We start from the raw sequence: 25,263 nt of genomic DNA, 5'->3' as shown, positions 1-25,263 counted from the left end.
GAGATATTTAGATACTCTTACGTATTGGACTGAGCATTAGGCAAGAAAGGGAGAGGAGAAGGAGAGAGAGAGAGAGTTGAAGAAGGAGGACCAAGAGGGGAGGAGGGGAGAAGAAAGAGAAAGGAAGGAGAAGGAGGAGGGGGCGGAGAACAGAGTGGGGAGGATGAAGAGGAAAAGGGGAGGAAGGAGAGGAAGAAGAGGGGAGGAAGGGCAAGAAAGAGCCACCCCCAATTCTCACCCGCCTTTACAGGAGGTGTGTTTTAAACCCAGGCAGCTGTGAGGACTGGCAGAGCTAGTCCCTAGCCTCTCCCGGGTTTAGCCAGGCACGTTAAGGAAACCCTGCATCCCCAGACCCTCTCAGAGCTTTCAGTGGCCAAGGGAGCCCGGCAGTCCTCTCTCCATCTCTGGGGTCCCGCATGCCACACCCCATCCCCCATCTGCCAGCGACTGGGCCTTCCCATCCGGTCAGTGCTTGAGAGTATTAGAGACCTCATCCCCGGGTGGTTAAGGTGCCTATTAAAATACACCAAGCTCAGTCCCAACAGAAGGCCAGAAAGCTGCTGATGGTCAAATACATCACAATATTTCAGAGTCCCTGTTAACAAGCACCCATTAAAATTTGACAACCAGGTAGTATCGCAGAAAGCGCTCATTCTGAAAAAAACGTGAGGGCTTTTTGCTGCTTCAGCAAGACAAAGCTGGTTTACCTGTCCCTTGCATTTTAAGCACGGGAGCACGAGGCCTTCCTGTTGGGGTGCTGTCTGGTTAATGGAACACTGGGTGTTTATTCGCCAGGCCACATCTGAACCCGGCTTGTTAATGAGCCTGCTGTTGTAGGCTTGCTCTCGGTCAGCCTGCCTTTTTTTAATCAAAAGATAAAACAGTCGGTTATCAAGGATTAATGACTCTTACAGCATCCATATGAGGCTTGTATTTATCTTTTAAAAGAAAACAGAAGGAAGAAAAATGACCAGATTTTGTTTCAGTAAGCAGTTTAAATCTGCTCTGGTAAGTTGAATTCATTCATTCATTAATTCAGTCATGTGTCTGGGAGAAGCCAGCAGGAGCCCCTTCCATCATAAGAACTTCTGACTGTGAAATAAACCCCGAGTAACCAGATTAACTATGAAGTATGTCTCCGTCAGGTTTTAGGCATTAGTTCAAGTGTAGTTTCTGTGTATTTCGGCTTATTGCAGTGAGTTGCCCATTCTGGTATTCCAGGCAGCCTTTCAGGAGGAGAAAGGGTCTCTGTTTCCCCTCTCCAGCTTCAAACCAGAGCTCGTGTATGCAATGACAATATTTAACTGAGAATATCAATACTTTAACTAAATTGTCATATGACTCTTATAGTTTTGCATAGCACAGAGTGTATGAGTGTCTCTTCACCTCTGAACATGCAGAGGTGCATATGCACATACCGGCATGTGTGTGCACACACACCCATATCACATATACATATATGTGACCATGCAGAGCATATGGCTACCAAAATACTCATTTTAAACAGTTTGAGGGCTTCGTTTACAACATATATTATAAAATTGGTATCTTTTATTTCGCATCCCTAGATACAGTTTGGCCATAAAACACACGCGCGCGCGCACACACACACACACATATACAATATTGGCCTTGCTCTCACTCAGACTGGGCCCTGCTGTTTTCTAAGTTGGCTGTCTTCATATGGGACTCCTTCTTTTTATTCTCCATTCTTTTCTGAAAGTCCATATGCTCTGGGGTATGAGAGCTAGTACTATCGCGTGAGGACACTTGAAATCACAGTCAAAAATGTCAAGGCACTCCTTCTCACATCAGCAACAGTGGCACACACTCAGGTTACAATGCGGGCCATTTTGGAAAGTAAATGATGTTTCCGGTGCTGCAGCACATCATTCTCTGGCTTCAAAGAAAGGCAAATACTGATTCTGGAGTAGGCTGGGGATCAAAAACAAATTCAGAAAACCCCAGTGAGGATCTGTCTATTGTAGTTTCACCTCTTTGGGTCTCCTGGCTCTTCCTCACCGGCAACGTGGTAGTATTAACACCTGATCTACCACCCCACTGGGGAACAGAGGAAATAGGATTTAAAGGAAATGCTTCAAGGGGATTATTTCTGGGTGGGGTGACTAACAGTTCAGTTCCCATGGGAAGGATGTCACGTGGAGGACCCGAAACCTGTGCTGTTGTACTGAGATTCGTGTTCTGACTTCCGTGTTAGGCAGAGAGGCTGTTGGGAGTGGGAATGTGGAGAAGAAATCCTGGTGAGAGGTTCTAGAAGCCTTGTTCTTACTAATAAAACGGTGAAGCCCCAGAAAAGCTTCTAGTCAATTTCACCAAGAGGGAGTTGGAAATGCAGATGAGGGGCCATTCAGCAGGCACTGTGCCAACAATTCCTTCTAGTGAGCAAAACTTTCAAAATAGTACAGGGGTTTGCCCACATGATAGCAATTCATTACAAAGGGAAAACTCCATTTTACATTGGAGAAAGCTGGCAGACATCACCCTAACCCAATGATGAAGGTAACAAACTGGCATCCCTTTTATTCTTGCCAAACATTCATAACCTGAGTTGAATCATGAGGAAAAATCAGGCAAACTCAAATTGAGAGACATTCTGCAAAATAACTAGCCTGTATGCTTTAAAAACGTCAAGGTCAACACTCAAATAAAGACTGAAGAACTAGCCACGCGTGGTGGTTCATGCCTGTAATCCCACCACTTTGGGAGGCCAAGGTGGATGGATCACCTGAGGTCAGGAGTTTGAGATCAGTCTGACCAACATGAAGAAACCCGGTCTCTACCAAAAATACAAAAAATTAGCCAGGTGTGGTGGTGCATGCCTGTAATCCCAGCTACTCGGGAGGCTGAGGCAGGAGAATGGCTTGAACCCGGGAGGCAGAGGTTGTGATGAGCTGATATCAGACTGTTGCACTCTGACCTGGGCAACAAGAGCGAAAATCTGTCTCAAAAAGAAAAAAAAAAAAAAATTGAAGAACTGTTCCAGATAAAAGGAAACTAAAAAGACATGACAATGAATTGGATCTTGGGGAGAAATCTTTTTTTTTTTCTTTGATATAAAAGGATAGTAGTGAGATAATTGAAGAAATGCGAATGTCTGTGCATTAGATAATAGCATTATCACAATGTTAATTTCCTGATCTTGATAATTGCACCATGGTTATGTAAGAGAATGTCCTTGTTTCTTAAGAAATTTATATTAAAGTATCAGAGGTAAAGGGTCACCGTGTCTGCAACTTACTCTCAAATAATTCAGAAATAGACATTTCAGGGTTGGGGGATAGAGGAGAGAGGAATAAAGGTGATCAGTAAAATGTTAACCTTTGGAGAATCTGGGTGAAGAGTATATCAGAATTCTTCATACTGTTTTTGCAACTTTTTTGTGAGTCTGAAATTTTTTTTAAGCCAGGGATTAATAAGTATATAAAGGGCTTTGGATTTCTCTTTGGAGCAGCAAGGTAAAAAGGAGCTGGGGAGTGGGCTAGAGTCAGACTTGGTGAGTGTGAGGACTCGCAAGTGTCAGTAGACAGAATGGCCACGACCCAGTGGAGAGGAGACAGGACAGGGCCCTGCCCTCATGCTGATCTCAGCCAAAAGTTGCCCTGGAGTTTTCTGCAATATGCACACTGATGTAGGCTGAGTAAGTGTTCTTTATGGCTCGGTGCCTATCACGGGGCTCAACACTTAGTAGGTGGTGGGTCTGTTTTGTAGCTGACTGAATAAATAAGTGAATGTGCTCCTCCCTCTGCATCACATACCATGGGGCAGCAGCCTCCACGGGTCCAACCAGAGCTTTAAAGGGAGGTTTGTGCCTCCATTTACTGGCCCTAGTTGGGTGAGAAGGCTTGAGTGGCAGTGGGAGTCAGGACTCCCTGCATTCATCTGAATGCTTATGCGAGATTCATTATTTAAGCGACAGCGCATCCCCCAAATAAACACGTGTGTCTTTGCAGCTTGCAGCCCAGGAGCTCTATTAAACACACAGCGGCAAAAGGCCCAGGCCTGCGCTACTGTGTGCAATTTCCAGCCAGCCCGCTATTCTTTTGTCACCGCCTTTTTATTGGTTTTTTCAAAGTGGTTACAATGCTGTTATTGTAAAACCCTCACACCAGAGGAGCGAGAGGCAGCAGAGATGGAGGAATGGAGCAATTTCTGCCAGGAGAGCCTGCAGACCCAGGTGGGGGAGGCTCCCTGGCAAAAGTAGGGGGAAGTAGAGCCTTTTCTTGGCTCAGGTCCGCTTGACCAGCTAAAAAATCCACCGGGAGCCAGGGCAACACTTGAATTCCCTGTAGGGTAAATGGCTTTGGCGTTTTCTGCTCTCAGCAGCCCCTCCCCTTCCCAGTCCAGCCAGTTTCTGGGTGCACAACCAGGCCTGGCCCATGGAGGGGGACAGAAGCCACGCTCTTGGGGGCTATGACTTTGCCGGTGTCCCCATTTCTCACCTGCAGGAAGGACTCTTTTTCTCATCCCACTGGGGCACAGATATTGAGGTATATAATTTACATGCAATAAAACATGCAAATTTCAAGTGTATGCCTCAATGACTTTTTACACAGTGCAGCTCAAGAAATGGAGCAGCGCTGTCCAATAGAACTTTCCGCGAAGTAGGAAATATTCTCTGTCACATGTGGCTTTTGAGAACTTGAAATGTGGCTAATGCGTCTAAGCAACTGAATTTTTAATTGTATTTCATTTTAATTTCATAGTCACGTGTGCCTAGCAGCTACCATATTAAACATCAATATAGAAAATTTCAACATTCCAGAAAGTCATCATTCCAGAAAGTTCTCTTCTGCCCCCTCCAGTCACTCCCCAAAAGGTAACCACTTTTCTGACTTCTATCACCATAGGCCAGAGGTTCTCCGCTTGGGCACTGTTTACCTTTGGGGTGGGATGAGTCTTTGTTGTAGAGGACTGTCCTGTGCATTGTAGGATGTTCAGCAGCATCCCTGGCCTCTATGCACCAGATGCCAGTAGCACACGTACACACACACACCCCAGTTGTGATAACCAAAACTGTCTCCAGACATTGCCAAATGTCCTGCAATGGGGGATGGGAGTTGTGGATTCACTCTTGATTGAGAACCCCTACCGTAAATTAGTTTTTCCTGTTCTTAAACGTCCTATTAATGGAATCATACATTATGTAATTTGTGTCCAGCTCCTTTTGCCCAACATAATGTCTGAGATTCCTCCATGTTGTTTCGAGTATCGAAGCTGAATCCTTTTCATTGCTGAGTACTATTCCATTGCCTAAATGTACTGCAGTTTGTTTATTTATTGGTCTGTTGATAAACATTTGGGTTGTTTCCAGTTTTGGGCTGTTATGCATAAAGTCACTATGAACATTCATGTACAGATCTTTGCGTGGGTGTAAGTTTTCATTTCAATGCCCAAGAGTGGAATTGCTGGGTCACAGGTAGGTAGGTATTTAGGTTTATCAGAAACTCTTCTCCAGAGTGGCCATTTTCCACTCCTACTGGCAATGCATGAGAGTTCCTGTTCCCGAGCACCCTTGCCTCTGTCTTTTTAATTTTAGCCATTCTAATGGATTCTAGGGCAGCCTAACAAAGCCCACAAAGCTATCCACAGGAGCCAGAGTAAAAGTGCAGCTGTAATAACAAAAGTGTGGCCAGGTGCAGTAGCTTACACCTATAATCTCAGTACTTTGACAGGCCAAGGTGGGAGGATCAATTGAGACCAGGAGTTTGTGACCAGCCTGAGTGACGTAGTGAGACCCCGTCTCTACAAAAAATACAAAACTTAGCCAGGCGTGGTGGCGTGTAACTGTAATCTCGGGAGGCTGAGACAGGAGGATTGCCTGAGCCCAGGAGTTTGAGGTTACAGTGAGCTGTGATCATGCCACTGCACTCTAGCCTAGGTGACAGAGCAAGATCAAGGAAAAAAGAAGAAAGGAAAGGAAAGGAAAGGAAAGGAAAGGAAAGGAAAGGAAAGGAAAGGAAAGGAAAGGAAAGGAAAGGAAAAAGGAAAGGAAAGGAAAGGAAAAAAGGAAAAAGTGTAACCAGTGGAAGGGACCTTGGAGACCCCCAGCCTTCGGCCTTCATGAGCTCTGAATTCAGGGAGCCAAGTATGCCTTGGAACCACTCACAGTGGGCAGTAGGGGAGTTAGCTTGCTTCCCAGCAGTGTTCTTTCTGCTCCACAGCTTGTTGGAAGGAAGAGGCCTCAGCATGGCCATCCCACAGGGAAAAGGAAAACACAGACATGGAGACAGAGTTTACATCACGAATGAGAATGACAGGAAAAAATGTATTCTATGGGAGACCCTCAACCCCTTCCCACACACACAGACATGCAAGCATATGCACACACAGACACACACAAACACACACACTCCCCTCCACGAGAGACATGGGATGGCAATTCTTTTGCGAAAGGTGGGGTGATGATGAAGAAGGAGAGAGGGATAAGAAGGGTTACTCAGCTGCCACATGGGGAGCTCAAAATGGTTTGGCTAAGGACTTACCAAGTTTTGGAGGGCATGCCCTGCACGTGTTGTAAATTAGACACTAGAAGATGGGAAATCTGTCAAGGAAATAAATCCCAACCCCTACCTCGGTGAAGCTTCTGGTCTAATTTTCGATGGAAAATAAATAGTGCAACTCCGAAGTTGGAGATAATATAATGCCACCAGGACCTGGACACAGAGAGCTGCCTGTGTCAGGACTGACAGAGTGTGACAGGTTAATCCAGAGGGGCTTACCAGAGGAAGTCGGGAATCTGAAGGAGAGAAGCGCCTGGAATTAACCACAAGACAGAGGAAGCGCCCCACCATCCTAATAAGAATAGTGTCTTAACGTGTTCTCCTGTTTGGTGCTGTTTCAGAGGGCCTTGTTAGCTGCAGTGTTCCCCTAAATCTTGGGGAAATGTTATTTCCTCCTCCAAAACACTAACTTAGTTTTAAAATAATAAAGAAACTCCCGGTGCTAAAGTAATCTATCTCTGTTACTAAAGTAAGTGTAGGAAGGCTCTGCCAATGTTACCCTGTAGAGGTCAGGGTTAGTGGTAACGGACAGGGTGTCCTCTGAGGATGACGTCACCTGTTCCATCAATCACTTGGGAAGAAAACGTCTGGAAGTGGAAAGTGGCCCTACTGGTGTTCAGAAAGTGGACCTTAGCCAACCAAGAGAGAACATGGATCTAGATCTTTTGGGCCAGGATGTCTTGGGGCTGGAACGTTTCTTTTTTTTTTTTCAGATGGAGTCTCGCTCTGTCTCCCAGGCTGGAGTGCAGTGGTGTGATCTTGGCTCACTGCAACTTCCTCCTCCCAGGTTCAAGTGATTCTCCTGCCTCAGTCTCCCCAGTAGCTGGGATTACAGGCGTGAGCCACTATGCCCAGCTAATCTATTTATTTATTTATTTTACTAGAGATAGGCTTTTACCATGTTGGCCAGGCTGGTCTCAAACTCCTGACCTCAAATAATCTGCCCACCTCGGCCTCCCAAAGTGCTGGGATCACAGGTGTGAGCCTTTAGGGGCACTCACCAGTGGTAGGGCTCAAAGTTAGCATCTGCTTGAGGAAAAGAGATGTCAGCCAGCCAGGAACTCGTAGCAGGAGGGACGTCAAACTGAAGATGAGTCAACTCTAAACTGTGAGCCAAAGGCTCCAGGTTCATGTTTCTCTGTTTATTTTCTCTTTGTCCGCCTCCAAACTATTTATTAAAATGTGAGCTCCACGAAGGGCAAGGGCTTCATCTGTCTTGTTCACAGCTGTATCAGCAGCTAGAAATGTGCCTGGCACATGGCTCACTAAATATTTGGTGAACGGATGAATAATAAGACCTAATTGAATGCTCAGGCCTTGGTTCAGCTGAGCTACTCAATAAATCTGGGAAGGCGACTACTACAAAACACAGAAGGCCTGATCAGAGGCGGCAGAGAAACTCAAAGCACCTGTGAGGCCGCTGTGACAGTCTCAGGGAGACCAGAGCGAAGAGACCAGAGCGAGGAGCCCAAGGAAAAGGTGATTTCTCTAAAGTTTCAAGTGCCAGCCGTGTTTTCAGCCTGATATGGTTTGGATGTTTGTCTTCTCCAAATCTCATGTTGAAATGTGATCCCCACTGTTGGAGGTGGGGCCTTGTGGAAGGTGATTGGATCATGGGAATAGCCCCTCGTGAATGGTTTAGCGCCATCCTTTCAGTGATAAGTGAGTTCTCGCTCAGTGAGTTCATGCAAGATCTGGTTGTTTAGGCCAGGTCGGGTGGCTCACGCCTGTAATCCCAGCACTTTAGGAGGCCAAGGCGGGTGGATCACGATGTCAGGAGTTCGAGACTAGCCTGACCAACATGGTGAAACCCCGTCTCTACTAAAAATGCAAAAATTATCCGGGCGTCGTGGCATGCGCCTGTAATCACAGCTACTCAGGAGGCTGAGGCAGGAGAATCGCTTGAACCCGGGAGACAGAGGTTGCAGTGAGCCGAGATCGTGCCATTGCACTCCAGCCTGGGCAACAGAGCAAGACTCCATCTCAAAAAAAAAAAAAAAAAATCTGGTTGTCCAAAAGTGTGTGGTTGCCTCCCCTCCCTCTTTCTTGCTCTCACTCTCACCATGTGACACACTGGCTCCCCTTTGTCTTCCACTATGATTGTAAGCTCCCTGAGGCCCTCATCAGAAGCAGATGCCAGCACCATGCTTCCTGTACAACCTGCAGAATCATGAGCCAATTAAACCTCTTTTCTTTATAAATTCCCCAGTCTCAGGTATTTCTTTTTTTTTTTCTTTTTTTTTTTTTTTTTTTGAGACGGAGTCTTGCTCTGTCCCCCAGGCTGGAGTGCAGTGGCGCGATCTCGGCTCACAGCAAGCTCCACCTCCTGGGTTCACACCATTCTCCTGCCTCAGCCTCCCGAGTAGCTGGGATTACAGGCGCCCGCCACCTCGCCCAGCTAATCAGGTATTTCTTTATAGTGACGCAAAAACAGCCCAACACACAGGCTCTCTGCATTGACTCCACTTCCATCGCCAGCCTCTGGGAGAGGTGGGTCCTGTTTTACTGAACGGTGTCCCTAACATGGCCTCCCTTCCTTAGACAGGGCCCAGAATCTTTCAGGGTTAAACAAAAGCAGGTTTCTAGGATGGAAAAGCTCCGGGCAGACATGAGACGCTAAACTCCCAAATTTTCCTTCGGAATTCCCCTTCCTCTTGCAGTTTGTACCTTGATACCAAAGGCCACCCCTAGGAGAAAACATCCTTCATGACTAGTCAGTCCTTCAAAGGACAGAGTCCTTTTCTTTGTTTCACCTTAGCAGAGTCGAGACAGGCAGATAAAAATGTCTTAGCTTTGTTAAAGAATGAAGGAGGAGCAGAAACATAAGGGGCATAAAATCATGTTCATTTCCCAAGTCTTGACTCCAGGAGTGAGGCACATCTGTACACACAGGGGCACCTTTGATTCCAGACCTGCCTCCCGGAGTCAGATAAGGGAGCTGAAGTGCCAGCCAGTGGCCTCAGCTTTGCTTAAGTCCCCCTACTCCAGCTTTGGACAAGCCAATGCCATCTTCCTCCAAGAGGCAGACACCAACTCCTTTCCAGGGCCTGCGGGGAGCAGTTCCCCTCTCCTGCCTCAAGGATAGCACCTCCCAGCTTCCCTAATCTCTCCCCCTTAGTGTGGGGGTGCAGCTAGTCTGTAGATGATTTGCAGGACAGTAGTGGTTGACAGCCAGCAAATAATAGAGCTCCCTGGGTCTGTGTTATCTAATCCACCTACCTCTGGAGCTTCCCTTAGCAACTCACTCCGGAAGCACCCCTCCCCCCACACCATCTGGAAGTGGTTTCAGAAAAACCTACTCATTATTGTTAAAAAGCAACATGTAGGCTTTTGCAAGGTCCAGTTACCACAGCAGCCCCTAGATTGTAAGTTCCCGGAAGGTAGGGATCTTTCCCTTGTTTGCTACCGTGTAACCATCACCTGGCACATAGTAGGAACTTGATAAATGACTTTTGAATAAATGCAGAATTAATAAACTCACAATCAAGGTGTTCCAATTATTTCTGCATAACAAATTACTCCAAAATTTAGCAGCTTAACAACCATTTTATTATGCTTGAAGTTTCCATAAGTCAGGAATTTGGACTGGCCAAAGCATTGTGGATCTCTCTCTCTGCTCCACAATGTCTGGGGTCTCAGTTGAAAAGACTTGAAAAGAGCTGGGGGCAGGAATCATCCAGAAGCTTCTTCATTCACACATCTGGTACTTAGGCTGAAATGACTTGGAGACTGGGCTCAGTTGGGACTATGGATCTCTGCACGTATGTGTTGTCCCTTCGTATTAATTGGGCTTCCTCTCAGCATGGCCGGCTGAGGGTAGTCAGAGTTCTTACATGACAGCCACTCAGGGCTCCAGGCAGAAGCTGTGTGGCCTTTTATGACCTAGTCCTTTCATTCTCTTAGTTGAAGCTGTCACCAGCATATCCAGATTCAAGGAGAGAATGACCCCACTTCTCACTGGAAGGAGTGTCAGGAAACTTTGGGGGCACCCCAAAGGGTGAAAGATTAGAAAGATCTAACGATGTTGCATTCATTCCTTCAACAGAATTTACATTGAGCATCTACCACGTGTTAAGCTCTGGGTTGAGTGATGTGCAGGGATTTAGCGGTGAACAAAACAGACATTGTCACTGCCCTCATTAAACAAATAGATACACAAACAAATGCATAATTACATACCATGATGAGTACCATTAAGCTGGGGGTGGGAAGTACCCTGAGAAAGAACAGGGAGACTTAATTTAGATTGGAAGTGTCTTGCTCCCTTCGAAGCAAAACTTGATGCAAGGTTTTGTGTGCAAGCAGTTTCTTTGGGAGGTGATTCCAGGAAGCATCAGTAGGGCAATGAGGACACGGAGAGAGAGCCGGGGGGCAGTCAGAGGCTGTATTGATAAGTAGGCTCCCTCCCATTTGTCCGCATTTGTTGGGGCAAATGGGGCTGGGTCCTGTAGGATACCCCTGGTTGACAGTGTGGACACAGCTTAGATCATCCCACCTGAAGGATGAGGAGGCTGGAGCATTTGCCTACCGAATCCTAACAGTCAGAATTGAGGGCGTTAGGGAGGGCTGCCCACTCACGCAGCCAAAGAGAGCCTCAGGCAAATGATACCAAGTGCTGGCAGAAACAGCCAAGGGAATGGAGAAGGAGCCTGCCCAGGGGTCAGGGAAGCCCTCCATGAGCAAGTGATCTTCTCAAAGAAGGAGTTCAAAGGTCAAGAACTTAGGATTTCTAGATGGTTCGTAGATTTTTCTGTGTTATGTGTGGATTTTCACCAAACGCAACCCTGATGCCAGCGCTTAGCACAGTGCCTTAGATAGTAATATGGTTTTGGTTTTCTTCCTTAGTAATGATTGTCCCCACTGACCACTCTGCCCCCACCTGCCCCTCTCCTTTGTAACTAATGGAAAACATTGGTAAAATTGCCCACAGGCAGGGAGGCAGGTAGGCAAGGTGAGGAGAAGATTTTAGCTTTGTGTGAGGTTAATTGCCTGGAGTTGTGGGCATCACACCCCACAACTCTGACCTCAGTTGAGCTTAGTGAGGCAGAGAGGCTAGCCTAGCTTAAGCTGTCACTAAACAACTCTTGGGGGAGATCTTCCATGCCTAGTCAGTTCCCCAGAAGGGGAAATCTGTGTAGAGAAACCCGGTGAGCAACACCCTTGTTGAGGGATGGTCACATTAGCCAGACACATGACTCTCTGGTCCCAGCAACTTGAGAGAGATTCCCAGAGACGCTTCGCAGTTCCTCAGCAAAAGCTTTGCAACAAGCTTTGCAACGCTAGACTCCACGGAACGGCAGATCTGCGGTGAACTGGGAGAGACACTACAAAAACACTAATCAGCCACTACAACTGGGGGAAAAAAAATCAGTGAGCAACTGGAAGAAAAAGCATTTTTACGAAGACAATATAATACTCTTTCATTTTCAAATAGCTACTAAATAGAATTTCTGTATAATTTTCAAACACTGTTTGTCTTAATGACTTTTTGAAAGCCTCCTTTTCCAATTTGACTGTTACTGAATAACAAGTAGATGCCATGCCCTGGGTGAAGCATTTTTTGTAAGGTAAAATCATAATAATGACTGCCTGTGTAGTGACTTCTAGCACATGGCACGGTGTGTAGCTAAAGCAGGAACATGGTCCCTAGCCACTTGTCAACACATCTCTTTTTTGTGCACTCTCCTGCCTTCGGATTCTCAGCTGCTCTCCCACCTATCCCCAGGGTTGGCCTGAATCACTGTCACCCCGAGGACAGCAAAACAGTATGTGGGGGAGGGGCGGGAGAGGGAGAGGAGGGGAAAGAGAGAAAAAGGGAAGGGGAGAAAGGAGAGGAGACAGAAAAGAGCAGGGGAGAGGGGGGAAGAGAAGAGGGGGAGAATGGAGAAGGGGAACAAAATGGAAAGGGGGGAAGAGGAGGGTGGGGAAGGAGAGGAGAAGGGGAGAGGGATGGAAAAGCAGGCAGAGGGGAAGGGAAAAGAGGCAAGGAGAGAAGGGGGAAAGGGAGAAGAGGAAGGGAGGGGAGGGGAGAGAATTCTTCTGGGATGGAAAAGGCAGGAAGTGAAATTCCTAACCCAGTGATAAATAGAATCCCAGCTGCACCAAGAACAGAGCAGTGGTAAAATCATTCAAACTCTGAATTCCTGACAGTGGAAAATAAACTCATCTTTGCTGGTGAATGGAAATTTAGGGTAGGCGACCGGGTGTGCTCTGGATTCCACAGCCCCTGTCCCTGGTAGAGGGCACAGAAGCATTGGAGGGTTGAGAAAGGGTGACTGGCAGCCTTTGGGCCAGGTTGCTTTAAGTCCAGAGAGGCTGAGAAAAGCGGCCCAATGCTGCAGAAGAGAAGGTGGAAGTTGGAAGTAAGAAAATGAAAGAGTCAGGTGGCCCACAGCAGGAAGGTGCCCTGAGCGGGAGACAGAACCCAAGGAACCCTGGTTAGTGGGGTGACCTTGAGAAAAGACCCGGCCAGTCTTAGACAAGGTGATGAAAGGAAGGAAGAAGGCTGCTGAGCTGAAGAGAACAAAATATTCCCCCACCCCCACCCCGCTGGACAATGAAGCATCTTCAGGGCGCCTTGCCTGGATGCGGGACAAAAGACTTGGAGGTACTGGAATACTGGGTCTGTGCCCCAGCTCTATCCATGCCCAGTATTGGGCACCCCCAGAGGCTAAGCTTGGCCAAAAGCTCCTCAGGCTTCCTCATCCCACTTTTTAATGGGATAGTTCCACCCATATGAAGAGAAAGGCCTGGGCGGTGCCTCTCCTCCTGCTCCAGCCTGCTTCCCAGGCCCCAGTCCCATCCATACAGGGGTGCTGGCCTGAGCCTCACTGGTGGGAGGACAGATAAGCAAAGGGGCGGTGGGGGCACTCTAGATGCTCCACCCACATCCCCTCAGGCCCCTTACCCCACCCCATACAGCTTCCCCTCTCCTAATTCCCACGGCCTGTGCCTGGGACTCTTTGGAGGCCTGCCCGGGGCACCTCCCCCTCAGAGCCAGAGGTACCCAGGAGTTTCAGTCCCCACACTCACAGTAGCCCCTAGCTGGTGCAAGGGAGCATGCAGGTACAGCGCTCTTGCCTGGAGTCGAGACAGGCTCTGAGGCGACACTTGCCTGCCCTCCAGAGCTCCTCCTTTGGGAAGTCATGAGGTCATGAGGGTGGAGCCCTCATGAAGGGAGAAGGGGGTCAGTGCTCTTATAAAAGTGACCCCAGAGAGCTCTCTCTCCCTGTCTCTGCCATGTGAGGGCACAAGGAAAAGTTGGCAATCTACAGCCCAGAAGAGAGCCCTCCCCCAAACCCAACCATGCTGGTATCCTGATCTCAGCCTCTCAGCCTCTAGAACTGTGAGAAGTACGTGTCTGTGGTTTATCCTAACGTATGGTACTGTGTTATAGCAGCCTGGATGGACTAAGACCCTCCTGCAGAGGGACTTTGTCTGAAACTGGCTTCCTCCCCTTCTTGGTCCTGCCCCTCCATACCCTTCCGTGTTTCTTGGGAGCACTTCCTTAATAAATTGCTTCCACACGAATCCGCGTCTCAAAGGCTGCTTCTGAGAAAACCGAAGTGATGGGGCCCCTGGGCTGCACAGTAATAACAGTTGTTACAGACGGCACCTCCTCCAACCCTCAGAACCAGATGGCCACAGTGGTATGAGTGTGTTGCACAGAGGAGGAAACGGAAGCCCAGAGAGCAGAAGGGACTTGCCCAGGATGGTAGAGCTGGTGAGCAGAGCAGACTACATTAAACCCTGCTCCAAAGCCAGCCCTGGTTGCTTGATGCCCCACAGAAAAGACGTGGGAGGAGCCCTGCAGCTCCTGAAAGGAGCTAACATCTCCCGAGCCCCACTTCCAGGGGCAATCTGGGGCCAGCCAGGTACTTAGATGGACAGATGACCAAGGAGAGCCTACTCAAGCCCTCAGTTTGAGAATGCATTCCTCTGCATTCACAGGCTTACCTGGAGCCAGTTCCCCAAAGCCCCGCTGGATTTGTTAAGCCCCCAGAGGCCTTCAGCCAGGAACCCATTGAGTCTTCAAACCCCCAATCTCCATGGGTTTTTTTAAGACAACCCCCAAAAGGCAGGACTTACTAGGAGTCGTTCAAAAACTGGCAAAAGCTCCCTCTGAATAAATGTTCAGGGTTCCATCCGGAGACACCCACAGTGACTGATGAGTCATCAGATAGCCAGCTGTCGCCACAGAGTGCTATATATAGAAGGTGGAGGGGTGCCTGGTACCTAAAGCAAAGGGAGGAGCACACACCTAGTAGGTTGGGTCTCAGCCGGGAGGCAGGCCTAGAGCACCTGGAAACTGCACCCTCAGCTCCCCCTGCCCCCGCCCCCAACAAAACGGAATCTGGGTCAGCAATTCCCCGGCACAGAATGCTGCGTGAACTGGAAGCAGGCAGCAACAGGGCCGGACGTGGGCCATGCCAGTGCATTAATGATGATTACTGCTAATGATGGTAATGGGAGAATAATGGCTCAGTGAACTTCCCGCACATCACCTCATCGTCTTCCCATCAGACATACACATGGAGGACGCCCTCGTGTTGCTGCCATTTAGACAGCCGAAACAGACCTTCCAGACCTCAGGCTTGGTTAGGCTGGGCCTGTGCTGTCCAGGACAGGGGCCACTAGCCACGTGTTTCTACTGAACACTTGAAATGTGGCCCAGCCAAATTGAGATCCTCTGTCAGCATAGAATGCACACCGAACTTTGAAGATTTAATTCCAAGAAAAGAATGTCAAATACCTTGTTAATAATTTTTTCCTGGTTTCATGCTGAAATGATAATATTTTAGATACATCGGGTTGAACAAAATATGTTATTAAGTCAATTTCACCTGTTCCTTGTTACCTTTTTAATGTGGCTTCTCGAGCATTTAAAATTATTAATACATATGTGGCTCTCATTTGTGGCTTGCATTGTATTTCTACTGGATAGTGCCGGGTTGCAGGCTGGAGGCCAGAACCTTCAGGAAATCCTGGCTATGCCCTCTCCTGACAAATAAAGCCTGCTTCCTGGTTCAAGGCTGAGAGAGGCCAGGGCTGCTCTCCAGGCAACGCTAGTGGCCAGCTGCAGCTCCATGTACCCATCACAGAAGGTCCAAGTGATGCACAAAAGCCTCTGAGTGTCTGTGAACCCCAAACTTGTCCCTTATATCTTCTGAAAATGCACAGATTTCCGGGGGAAAGATGATGAATTCTCCCTGGCCCTGTCTTCTGCCTTCCCCACTTAACCCCCAAGAGAGCTCCATTCTGTGCGACTGCATAATGAGACCATGGAATAAGGCCACTTCACAAATGAAGCAGCTCTTTCCCTCACATATGCAAACAGCAGAGAGAGGCAAAGGAAAGAAGGGAGATGAGAAACACAATGAGACATGCAGATGAGACAGGTGATTCACACCGAGAGAGAAACTGTATCCCAGAGGCAGGCACACAATGTCACACACACTCTACTCACTGACACCTGGGGGTAGGGGGAGAAGGGTGTGTGTGTGTGCACGTGTGTGGCGTGTTCATGTGCATGCACGCATGTGTGTGGAGCAAGAGAGCACTAGAGGCCGGGCACGGTGGCTCACGCCTGTAATCCCAGCACTTTGGGAGGCCGAGGTGGGCAGATCACTTGAAGTCAGGAGTTTGAGACCAGCCTGGCCAACATGGTGAAACCCTGTCTCTACTAAAAATATGAAAATTAGCCAGGTGTGATGGTGCATGCCTGTAATCCCAGCTACTCGGGAGACTGAGGTAGGAGAATCGCTTGAACCCGGGAGGCAGAGGTTGCGGTGAGCTGAGGTCACGCCACTGCACTCCAGACTGGGCGACAGAGTGAGACTCTTTCTCAAAACAAAAAAAGCACTAGAGAAAGGTTCTAGAATGAGGTAAATTGAACAGAACAGGAAACAGAGAAGAGATGAGCACAGGAGGCAAATACAAATGGAGGTTCGGGGAGTTGACAGCCTTCCTTTTGTAGCAAGCCCTGCCCTTTCTTTCTATGACAGTTTAAATTATTCACATCAGGACAATGGAAAGAATATAGATAGCAAAATAAAAAATGCGTCAGGGCCAGGCGGGCCCAGGATTCATGTGCGGTGGAAACAGAGCCCAGGTAGGAGGAAGGGCTGCCCGCCCTGCACCCAGGAGTGGTCTGGGCTTTGGGTGGCTGCAGTCAGGGCTGATTTTCCAGTCACTCAGTATCTACATCACCTCCAGAGTGTTGACAGAGCTGGAGCCAAACTGCACGCCCCCAGGGGCAGACCTGGGACATTTAGGGAGCTGTGTGAGTCAGAGAAGGCCTGGGGACATCCACAGACCACAACCTCTCTGGGGCCAGGCTGAGGGCTGCCTGGTGTTCGCCTGCTCCCAGAGTGGCTGACACTTTGTGCCAGCCTCCTGCCTATCCTGAGCTGACCCTTCACTGGCAAGTCCCGGGTCCCCTGGGTAACCATCGGTTAATCAAATCTAAGCAGGCTTATGTGCTGCCAGGACAGGGTGGGGAGAGGTTCTCCCTCCCCTTCCTAGGTAATTAGGAAGTGGCTTCTAGAGGCCTGGGCCCAACTTGGTCACCCCACCTGAAGAAAGATTCTCTCATGGGGATGCAGGACGAATGTATCAATCTCCTCAGGCTGCCGCAACAAAAGACCACAGGCTGAGTGGCTTAAACAATAGATATTTATGTTCTCATAGTTCCGATTGCTGAAAGTCCAAGACCAAGGTTTGGTTTCCCCTGAGGCCTCTCTCCTTGGCTTGCACACGGCCACCTTCTTGCTGTATCTTCACACAGTCTTTCCTCTAGGCATGTACCCTGCCAGTGTCTCTCGTGTGTCCAAATGTTCTTCTAGGGACACCAGTTGTATTGGATTAAGCCCACCCTAATGGCCTCATTTTAACTTAATCACCTCTTTAAAGGCCCTAACTCTAAATATAGCCACATTCTGAGGTCCCGGGAGTTAGGGCTTCAATAGATGAATGGGGTGTGGGGCACAGTTCAACCCATAGCAATGAAATACCGAGAAAGACAAGGCCAGGTTCACACCAGGATGGGGAGAACAGTTTAGGGCCATGACGCTCTCAACATCTGATAATCCCACTGTCTCCCTGCCTGTGCTTAGGGCCTCCTCCAGGTAAAGCTTATAGAAACCAGAGGCAATATTTCTGCAGGACGGAGGTTTGGGAGAATGTTGTTCCCATAGCTGGTAGTTGCTATCTTGCCCAGGAGCAGGAGTTGTGTATCCCCAAGTCCCAGTCCAATGCCTGGCCCAGCAGGGAAACTCTGATTGGGGCAGAACAGAGGCCATTAGTCCAGACTCTGTGTCCTTACTCATTTAGAGTCTTATTGCCAGTGGAAGTGACTCCAGAATAAATTTGGGCTTCATTCACAGAGAATTGAGGCCCTCGCAGGTTTAAAAATAATAATAAAAGAAAGAGGCCGGGTGCAGTGGGAGGCAGAGGTGGGCGGATCACTTGAGGTCAGGAGTTTGAGACCACCAGCCTGGCCAACATGGCAAAACCCCATCTCTACTAAAAACACAAAAATTAGCTGGGCACAGTGGCAGGTAGCTGTAATCCCAGCTACTTGAGAGGCTGAGGCAGGAGAATCGCTTGAACCCAGGAGGTGGGGACTGCAATGAGTCAAGATCACGCCACTGCACTCCAGCCTGGGCGACAGAGGGAGGCTCCGTCTCAAAAAAAAAAAGAGAGAGAGAGAGAGAAAGAAAAAAAGAGAAAGAAAGAAAGAAAGAAAGAAAGAAAGAAAGAAAGAAAGAAAGAAAGAAAGAAAGAAAGAGAAAGAAAGAGAAAGAAAGAGAAAGAAAGAGAAAGAAAGAGAAAGAAAAAGAAAGAAAGAGAAAGAAAGAAGCCGGTTGCAGTTGCTTAAATCTGTAATCCCAGCACTTTAGGAGGCCGAGGCAGGCAGATCACTTGAGGCTGGGAGTTCGAGACCAGCCTGGCCAACATGGCGAAACCCTGTCTCTACTAAAAATACAAAAATTGGCTGGGCGTGGTGGTGGGTGTCTGTAATCCCAGCTACTTGGGAGGCTGAGGTAGGTGAATCGCTTGAACCCAGGAGGTGGACATTGCAGTGAGCCGGGATCACGCCATTGCACTCCAACCTGGGTGACAGAGCGAGACTCTTTCTCAAAAAAAATTAAAAGTAAAAATAAAAGTTAAAAAAATATATGACTTCAGCCCCAGACATAGTCTGGAGGCAACTGCGTGAGACAGAGAAAGAGAGATAGAGAGAGAGAGAGAGAGAGAGAGAGAGAGAGAGAGAGAGAGAGAGACAAAGATATAGACAGACAAAAACAGAGACAGAAAGAAAAAAAAACTAGCTAAGAGCAGTCAACCCCCAGAAGAGTGAGAGATAATAATAACATGGTAGTTGTGTTTTTTGTCACTACGTTTTGGAGTGATTCATTATGCAGCAATAGATAACTGGAACACAGGCCAAAACACAATTGCGTGGGCAGACGCACACACACAAGTACACAAAAATCCCCCTTCACAGGACCTGTTTCGAGGCTCCTGGCAGCCAGCCTGGGTGCTGGTGCTCACACCACAGACTCTGGCGCCAGCCTGCCAGGATTCACATCCCTTTCCCACCACTTCTTAGCTGTCCAGCCTTGGGTGGGGAAACTAACACCTCTGCCTCAATTTCCTCATCTCTGAACTGGAAACCATACTGGAGCCCTCCATCTGGGATGGCTGGGAGGACTGAATGTGCTAACCCACATCAAATGCACGGGGCCATGCCAGGCATGCATGCAGTCGGCGCTTGATAACTAACTGTTTGCTGGAATGATATGACTCAACATCTGCCTTTCTGCTTCCTAACAGGTGGGCTGAGAAACATGCCATTTCCGGCAGACACGCCGCTGACCATCTTTTTCCATCACACTGAAGTCACCAGCACGGCCTCACACTTATTTGTTTTGTAAAAATGTCAGCAGCTGGGCCAGGTACCCTCCCCCGGCCCCTGTGGAAAGTCAGCTCCCTCTCCCTCTACAGGCGCTTGAGATCTGTCCCTGCCACTGTCATCTCTCGCCTTTGCCTTGAAAACCACAGATTAGTAGAAGTCAAAACGCTGGCTAAGGGCTGACCTCAATACTTGCTTTCAGAGTCCCTTGGCCTGGCCCAGCCACAGAGCTGTGGGACACAGGATGAGCAGGAAGCAGACAATGACAGTTGGCTGGGCTTGCAACACCCTCTTGCCTCTCCTTTTGTGGGGTGGCTAAATGGTGCAGCTTTCGGGATGCCCTGGTGCCTTCTACACACTGAGGACCCACTTCCCAGAGGCAACTCCCACAGCCAGGAGGGGACAGGATCATGGCAAGGTGCTTGTGGCTTTGCCAAGTCCTCCTCACTGCCCTGGGCCCCCCGCCAGGGTACCAGCGGAGCCAGAGGCCAGGTTCTTCCCATGAGGAAGCACGGGGTAGAACAGAATAGTCAGCAGTAGGCCCCTTTTCTGTCTAGTCAAGGCCCACCTGGCCTCCAGAAAGGTCCCTCTGCCTTTTCCTCTGGGGCAACCCCTTGATTGTGCCCCATACTAAATCCCCTGTCATGGGCATTCACGCTCCTCTGACTTTCCAGCTGTCTCACTTTGGGAGGACCATTGCCACCCGTGGGCCCTGTTTCTCACTCTCCATTTGTGGTAACTGGCTGCTCTGCCCAGCAACACAACGCTGCCCTCCCATTTGACCCCGACACCTCCCTCCAGGTGGCCTCTGCCAGACCTAAAGCAGGTGCCCGGGTATCGCCTCTCCAGCCTTGTTGGGCTGCAGGATGCACAGAATTTCGATAAGTTCACCAACTCTCTTACGCGAAGTAATCCCTGCCCCAATCCCTTGGGTCACCTTGAAAAACCATTCTTAGTCTCTAATGAACCAATTGGTTCTTTAGAAAAGACACCTGGAACTTTCTTTGCAGCGATGAGCCATGTTTGTCAATGGGAGCACTATTCATATTTGGGCCTGGACAAATCCCCATTGTGTGGGACAGTCCCCCCGCATTGTTGGATGTTAAGTGTCCTTGGCCCCCTGCCTGCTAAATTCCAGTCGCACCCCCTAGTCATTGTGACAATCAAAACTGCACCCCTATTTCCAAATGCTCCCACCCCCAGGTGGAACAGTCCCTGAATAGGGAAGCACCATTCATCTCAGGATAAAATTCTTTCTCTGCCACAACAATCACCAAGCAGCATTTCCCTGCAGGATCAGTTATGCGTGCTTGATCAGCCCAATCTCCCTCATCTTATTCAACCCAGAGTCAACGCCGCTGCATAAGTCTGTTCTGTTTCTGCACTCACAGACTCATACTGTGAGCAGGGACTCCAAAGTATGCCAAGGAACTCGGTCCCTAAATCTATCCTCTTTATTATAGATTGTGTGGGTTGCCCCTGATAGATAATTCTCAGCAAAGCATTTACTGAGAAATCATTTGTTTAATTTCACACGCCCCCTTCCATCACTGGCATTACTTTAAAAAATAAAAATAAAAAGTAAAAGAGCAGCCATTGTTGGAAGAGTTCCATTGGAGCTGTTTGTCAAGGTCCATTGAGTCAAAATTCCCAGTTTAACTTTGAATGCTCAACGCTCCTTCCTCTAATGTGAGGTTGGCATTTGTACCTTAAAAAGGGAGGGGAAATCGAGTCTTGAGAAAGAGAAAAGGGAATAAAATAATCCTCCCTCTATAGTGTCTATACTTTTCAACATAACATGGGAGTGCAACTACCTTTTTACCAAAACATGTCGCCAGCCTGGTGTGAAGTCCCCACACCTGGATCCACCAGGAGGGAGGAACATCCATTCCAACAGGGACATAGCTTTGCGCACACCTGCTGACACTTCTGCATGGCTGTGGGTCTAGCTGTAGTAGCTACATTGGGTCGTTTTCCTTTTTGGAACAATAGTTTTCAACACCAAGAGCTTCTTGCTGGTGTCGTAAAATCCCAGTCTCACATTGAAGACCTAATCCTGAAGGTTTTTAGTCTCCCAGAGTCCACTTGTGATGATCTGATGGACCCTAAGGCCTCTCTTCACAGAACAAGACAGACACAAGTGTGGACACACATAGGGTATGTCCACATGTGTGCACCCACTTCCACAGAACTTTGCACATAATCACAAAGCCTCCTGAAGCCTGCCCTTGGGCAGTCAATTAAGAACCCACCGCTGGTTCCACACATGAGGAAATTGAATGTAAAAGCGGCTTTGGTGGTACAAACAAATATGATTCAGTTTCAGCCGGGAAGGCGACCAACTCTCAAACTGTTTCTTCCTGAAACAAGCCACGAGCCTTGTGTAAAGACAATAACCCCTGTAAATGGAGATAGTGAGAGAAAGCTTCCAGAGACCACTGTCGTTCCTGAATACTCTGAATTTATGTGGAGTGCTAAGAAGAGAGGCCAGAAAGCAAAACAACCTGGAAAAACTCAAAACCCATTGCCCCAAAGTAAAACAATTCATGTCGATGGCAGTTCCTGTAGATAACAGCACTGCATTGCCTTCCACTTGCACAGTGCTTTACCCGGCTCAAACAGCTTTCACCAGCATTATTCAGCAGTCTCACAACTGCTCTGTGAAGTCAGGACCACTATAATTGCCCCCATGTATGGGTTGCAACAAAGAAGAGGGCTCAAAGAGTGGAAGTGATGCCTGAAAGGACACGTTGGTTGGTAGCAGTAGTACTGTCTTAGTCTGTTCTGGTTTCTATAACAAAATCCCTTAGACTGGGTAATTTACAAACAACAGAAATTTAGTGGTCACAGTTCTAGAGGCTGGGAAGTCCAAGATCAAGGCATCGGCAAATTCCATGTCTGGTGAGGGCTCTCTGCTTCATAGATAGTGCCTTTACCCTGAGTCCTCACATGGCAGAAGGGACAATCAGGCTCCCTCAAGCCTCTTTTATAAGAGCATTCATCCCATTTATGGGAGTGGAACCTTTGTGACCTAATCACCTCCCAAATACCCCACCTTTTAATACCATCACATTGGGGATTCGGTTTCAACATATGAATTTTGGAGGGGCACCAACATTCAGACTATAGCAGTAGGCAAGCCTCAACACTCAAGTGCTTGTCAAATCATGCTTGCATCATGCTTTTGCTGATGTTCTTCTTTTACATGCCATTGCTGATGTTCCATTGGCCAAAGCAAGTCATGAGGCTAAACTCAACATGAGAGGGGACTACCCATGGATGTGGATATCAGGAGGCATAACTCATTGGGGGCCATATTTGTAACCACCTACCACACACACGAGTAAAAAGCATCTCCCTCCCACATAATGACTGAAATATCATCATTTATCTTTCAGATCATTACCCTCTTTTTGCTTGCTCTTTGAGAAATCAGGCATGGCTTTATTGAGTATCCTATGACCCAGCAATTGTATTTCAAGATATATAGCCAAGAGAAACAAGTGCTTGTGTGCACCAAAAGCCCTGCATGCAAATGCACGTAGCAGCTTTATTCACAACAGCCTGAAACTGGAAACAACCTAAATGCCTGTCAATGGGAGAGCAAATAAAGTAATCATGATATACTCATACAGTAACACACTATACAGCACTGAAAAAGAACAAATTACTGCTACATATAACAACATGGATGAATATCCCAGAAAATATTGAGCAAAAGAAACCAAATGCACAAGAATATGTGTTGTATGATTCTATTTGTTTGAGGTTCAAAAGCAGAAAGATCAGCTGGGTGCAATGGCTCATGCCTATAATCCCAGCAATTTGGGAGGCCAAGATGGAAGGATTACTTGAGCCCAGGAGTTTGAGACCAGCTTGGGCAACATAGTGAGACCGTGTCTCTATAAAAAACAAAAAATTAGCCAGGCATGGTGGCACGAGCCTGTAGTCCTAGCTACTCATGAGAGTGAGGCAGAAGGTTGGCTTAAGCCCAGAAAGTCGAGGCTGCAGTGAATTGTGATTGCACCACCACACCACTGCACTCCAGCCCAGATGACCCTGTCTCCAAAAGAACCAGACAAATCAAGTCTATGTTGTTACAAGTCAAAATAATGGTTACCTTTGGGGGGATAGAAAGTGGGAGGTGACAGAAGGGAGCTTCTGGAGCAGGTGCTAGAAATAGTCTCTATGTCTCTATGTCAACCTGGGTGACCGTGGGTCTACACATATGTAAAGAGTCATAGACTTGTACACTTAAGATTGGTGGACTTTACTGTACTTATAGCTTAACTGTTTTTCAAGAACAACATTAGAAGTAAGAATGGGATTTAGGTGCAGGCTCGGGGCTGGAACCCAGGCTGCGGGGTCTGCCCTGGGCTTCAGGGGCATGTCTGGGAGGGCAGGGCCCAGGGCTCAAGTTCGGGGGTTAATTCTGGGCATCGGTGACTTCCTGGGGATTAACTGGGGTAGAGGGTGCATGCTTTTGTGTGTATCTAGATGAGTGCTTCCTAAATCCTGGGGGCTCCGCACTTTAGTGGAGGCTCCAGCATTTTAAGAGTTACCTTTTTAAAATCCATGTTTAAGAAGCTGTTTTTGGAGTTCTCCAGTCTTAAGGGTTAATCCTGTGGAAACTGACTCCTAAGGGCAAATCCAAGGAGCCTGAGGTTTTGGTATTTAATTCTGAATCCTTATGCATTACATAAGGAGTGAATCCTGGGTGGGTGACCTTGGGTCTTGGAGAATGATCCTCACTGAAAGGTGTCCGGGGTGTGAGACGGGTGAATTCTGCAGGCCCTGGGAGGTCTTCTAGAGCATATAAACTGAAATAACCCCAGGCTTAGAACTGAGTATGAATTACAGACGGAGTGAGCCTACCAAAAGCAGCGACCATCTTTCAAAACAAGAAGGTCCTGCTGGGAGAAACTGGCACGGAGAAGCTCCTGCAGTACTACAGAACGTCGGTCTGAGCTTCAAGACACCCTAAGAGGCGACTGAGGGCAACTACATTGACAAGAAATGCCCCTTCACTGGTAACGCCTCCATTCGAGGGCAGATCCTCTCTGGCATGGTGACCAAGACGAAGATGCAGAGGATCACTGTCATCTGCTGAGACTATCTCCACTACATCTGCAAGTACAACCACTTTGAGAAGCGCCACAAGAACATGTCCGTACACCTGTCCCCCTGCTTCAGGGACATCCAGATCAGCGACATCATTGCAGTGGGCGAGTGCTGGCCCCTGAGCAAGACAGTGCGCTCCAACGGGCTCAAGGTCACTAAGACCTCCGGGCACCAAGAAGCAGTTCCAGAAGTTCTGAGGCTGGATGTGTGCCCACTCCCCACAATGAAATATTTTCTCATTCCGCCCTCCACCCAAAAAAAAAAAAAAACAGTAAGAATGGGTGTCCTAGTGTGGCTTCTCTAGACAGGGTGGCAGCCATGGGAGGGTGCACTGAGGTGGAGGGTGGGAGGCCCCCAGCCTGGCCTCATCTGGCCTGCCCCGTGCCTTCTCCCAAGCCAGCAAGGAAAAGACCTTGCTCCTTGCTTGGGCCCTGAAGAGTTCCACGTGGCGGGGTGGTCGGTGCGGGTTACTTTGGACTGGGGCACAGTGGTGGTGGCCACACAGGCACCCCGGTGGGAAATGCTTTGAAGAGCCTTTGTTCCCAAGAGTCGATCAAGGAAACAAGCTGGTAATGAACAGCAGAAATAACAATACTTAATAATGGGCAGAATCAAAATGGATTTCAATCCCTGCAGCTAATTTACCAGGAAACTTATTCCTGAGACAGGCAGCTCTCTCCCCTCATCAGACTGTAGGGTAAACAA

At 48.2% G+C, this 25,263-nt stretch overlaps 1 pseudogene; it reads left to right on the top strand.

Moving 5' to 3' along the window:
• Positions 1–19,773: 19,773 nt before the first annotated feature.
• On the top strand, positions 19,774–24,755 carry LOC103232909 (small ribosomal subunit protein uS17-like; annotated as a pseudogene).
• The last annotated feature ends 508 nt before the right edge of the window (positions 24,756–25,263 follow it).

The sequence above is a fragment of the Chlorocebus sabaeus genome, chromosome X, assembly GCF_047675955.1.
Source record: "Chlorocebus sabaeus isolate Y175 chromosome X, mChlSab1.0.hap1, whole genome shotgun sequence".
NCBI lineage: Eukaryota > Metazoa > Chordata > Mammalia > Primates > Cercopithecidae > Chlorocebus > Chlorocebus sabaeus.
The sequence above is the reverse complement of the archived record's forward strand: the minus strand, read 5'-3'. Positions and strand labels throughout refer to the sequence as shown.